At 42.1% G+C, this 3,212-nt stretch overlaps 1 long non-coding RNA gene across 1 annotated transcript; it reads left to right on the forward strand.

Annotated features, from left to right (window-relative positions):
* The first annotated feature begins 338 nt into the window (after positions 1-338).
* LOC137298263 (uncharacterized) lies at positions 339-2,779 on the forward strand. Its single transcript, XR_010957733.1, has 2 exons — positions 339-460; positions 1,123-2,779. It is a non-coding gene; the product is annotated as an uncharacterized lncRNA (long non-coding RNA).
* The last annotated feature ends 433 nt before the right edge of the window (positions 2,780-3,212 follow it).

The raw sequence follows: 3,212 nt of genomic DNA on the forward strand, positions 1-3,212 counted from the left end.
CGGGTAAGTTGTACGCGAGAAGTGCACACGCTTCACGCCCTCCTCGACAACTCAGTGCCTTATAACTCGATTGTAATAAATACCCTGGACAAATACGGCTTGAGAAACAACTTCTTCGCTATTATTTGTGTAATTAATAAAGTAAAGACTGGAGACAAAAGACTATTCACACTAAATTATCTGTGATGAGCCTGTGCAACGGAGGACGTAAACGACGGCGGAATGTGTCCGGCATTTGTAAACGTCACGTGACGTACCGCCTCTTAGAGAACGGTAGAGAGAGTGGGCGGTGACAGGTTCGTGTGTGTTGAGACAAAGGTTAATGTTGTTGTCGACTCACAGTCGAATAAACCCTTGAAATGAAGTGCAGACACGCCCCATGTTCAAATATGTTGTTACACTCAGACACTGTCCCACATTTAAGATACTGACGGATCGGAAGAGCAGAATATTGCTAGAGGTACGTACAAACGTTATTTTGTATCAAATTTCAAATATATTTTTACGTTATAAATAATTTTGTTAAAACACTGAGATGTAAAAAAGCATTTGGTTTGTTATAAGTCAGTAACAAAATCAGTATGTTATAAGTCAAACATGTCAAACATTTCAGCAATATCACATGGGAGACGCCAGATATGAGCTAAACACATTGTACCCAGGTGCGCAATCGACTCAGGGTCTTCGACGTGACGAATGGCCTCTTTTCACATTAAACCACCTCACAGCTCCTGGACGTAGTAGGTAGTGATGAAGCTTTCGACATTTCTAGCGCCGCTGAAACCCGTGAGCACAATATCCCGCTGACAAAAAAGATTGAAACACTCAGACAAATGTGGATTCGAACCCATGACCATATGTTTCCGTTGTGCCTAGTGGAGAAAATTCAGGTTGGGTGCGTTAGATGCCGTTCGAAGTATTATATATCTCAAAGTGAACCACATAACCGGCTTGCGTCACCGTGGGTCTTCGGTGACAACACATGTATCTACTTATAAAAGCTGCAGTCATTCCATGTCATGCATCCCCTCCACACACACACGCTTTCCCCACCCACCTTCTGTCCCTCTTTGAACTATATGTACTTTTGTTTGTTACTAAAACGTGCTTCCGTCTCTTCAGACATGAAGTTAACGTCGGTCGTAGCTGTCACGCTCCTACTGTGTTCCACGTCAATAAATTGCGCAACAGTACCGGAAGTAGAGGCACAGGCCGCGTGGCTGTTGGAGGTACCCAGGAGGTCCATCCTGCGGTCCATCAGGATGCTAAAGCGACATCAACTCGACACAAAACCCTTCGGAAACCTTGAACACAGACGACGTAGGACAGTGACCGCCTTCTGCCAGACGGAGGAGTGTTTCAAGTTGATGGGGCAGTATGATGAATGGCTGCGCCTTCATGGAGGATCCGGATCTTCCTCTGGTCGCTGGGGAAAGTAATTCACCTCCAAAGGATCCTCTACCCGTTTCCTTGTAATTGTCATTGTAACCCCTAGAAGGTGTATATCAGTGAGTTATGTCTTGTGCTGTACTATTGCATCCCATTGTGCCCTACCACTATCCTCGTGGTCATTACAACCGCCACGAAGTGTATATCAGGGAGTTTTATCCAGTGCTCTACTAATGGCACTAATGGAACCTAGGGAGCTCTAACATTGTCCTAAACGACTCCCTATGTCATCAAAACACCAAGACAGTTTTATCCAATTCTACAGCACAGGATGTTCTGTCTTTGTCGCCGTGTTCTCTGCCATTACAAGAACAATGAAGTGTGTATCAGTGAGTCATGTCTAAAGCCGTACTAATGGAACCAGACTGCTCTACCACTGTCCTTGAGTTCCCCCATTATTAACTTCAAGAAGTGTATGCCAGTGAATTATCCAAAACGTTTTAAGGACAACAACCCAAATAAATGGGTGTTTTCTTGTTGAGGCATACCTGTGTTCAGCCCAATGTACTTCGTCGCATCTTTTAGGTCACAAACTGTTCCTATTAACAAAAGATTTTGCTGTGTATCTTTGTTGAAAACCAGTCACTGACTGCCAAACATCTCACCGGACAATAGAGCTGATAACAACACAACATGCAAATGCCTTTGTCTATGTTTTATGTCATAAAACATTCCAAGAGAAAATATTAAACGTCGCCCTATACACTTTCTTTGTTATATACTTGTAGTTCCGATAGATGCTAGATACATGTGCGTTTGGTGAAAGCCAAGTATAAAACAAACAGGAAGTGATGGATATGGTGTGGATATTATGGATATCCATAAGTGTGGAGTTTCACCGACTGTTTAAGTCTAGTAACATTCTGATTACATTTGTAGGTTTTTTTCAAAGCCAACTTTAAGGGGAAAGTATCTTTCTTAGACGTGCCATGTCATGCATACAGTGACCAACTGTTTCTGTTGTAATATTTTTCCTATACACATAACCTATATACTTCTACACAGCAGTCGTAATTCTGAAATATCTAACTGGAATTTCCATTCCATCGATCATTTGATTGTCTGGTGTATTTACATGGTATCGTAAATATCGTAATACTGTAAATGTCAGGCGTACTACTGTGTAGCGGCAAGAAAAAATACTTCCATTTTCAGGCAAATTTGACAATGGCGGGCGAAACCGGTAGGGCAGGATGTGGTTACCCTTTTCGCGAACACCTAGTGTCTTCACTGATATTCAGCGGTTTTCTAATGCATTGACTTTCTGTGTTTACGAATAGGTGATTATCGTGTAGCTTCTTGATTTGAACCAATGTATTTGACAAGAGAAGAATAGTTTTGTCTTGGTTTCTATATGCTTGGTGCTTACTCCCTTCTACCATCCCAGGAACTGCATAAGGTCATAGAAAAGGATGGTCACATGAATTACAAGCCACCTTAGGTGTGCCCCCACAGTGTAAGGAGGCGTCAAATTATTACAAATGGCGATGTATTACAACACTAATATGGCACGAGGCCGACAGTTTTATTTGGATGGTGTCCGACACTTTTCATTTGAGGAGTGTATAGTGATTCTGCCGAAGCTTGCACTGTCTGAATTGCCAGATACTCACAAATACATTATGAATCACGTATTGTGGTCATTTATGGCCATGTATTCACATTAATTCCGGGAAAACAAAAATGAAATAGGCATACTTTCAAACCTTACTGGGTTTACCAGTTCCAATACACCCAGTTCCAATACTGATTCTTCGAAACAT

This window comes from Haliotis asinina, chromosome 10 (assembly GCF_037392515.1).
Source record: "Haliotis asinina isolate JCU_RB_2024 chromosome 10, JCU_Hal_asi_v2, whole genome shotgun sequence".
In the NCBI taxonomy this organism is placed as follows: Eukaryota; Metazoa; Mollusca; class Gastropoda; order Lepetellida; family Haliotidae; genus Haliotis; species Haliotis asinina.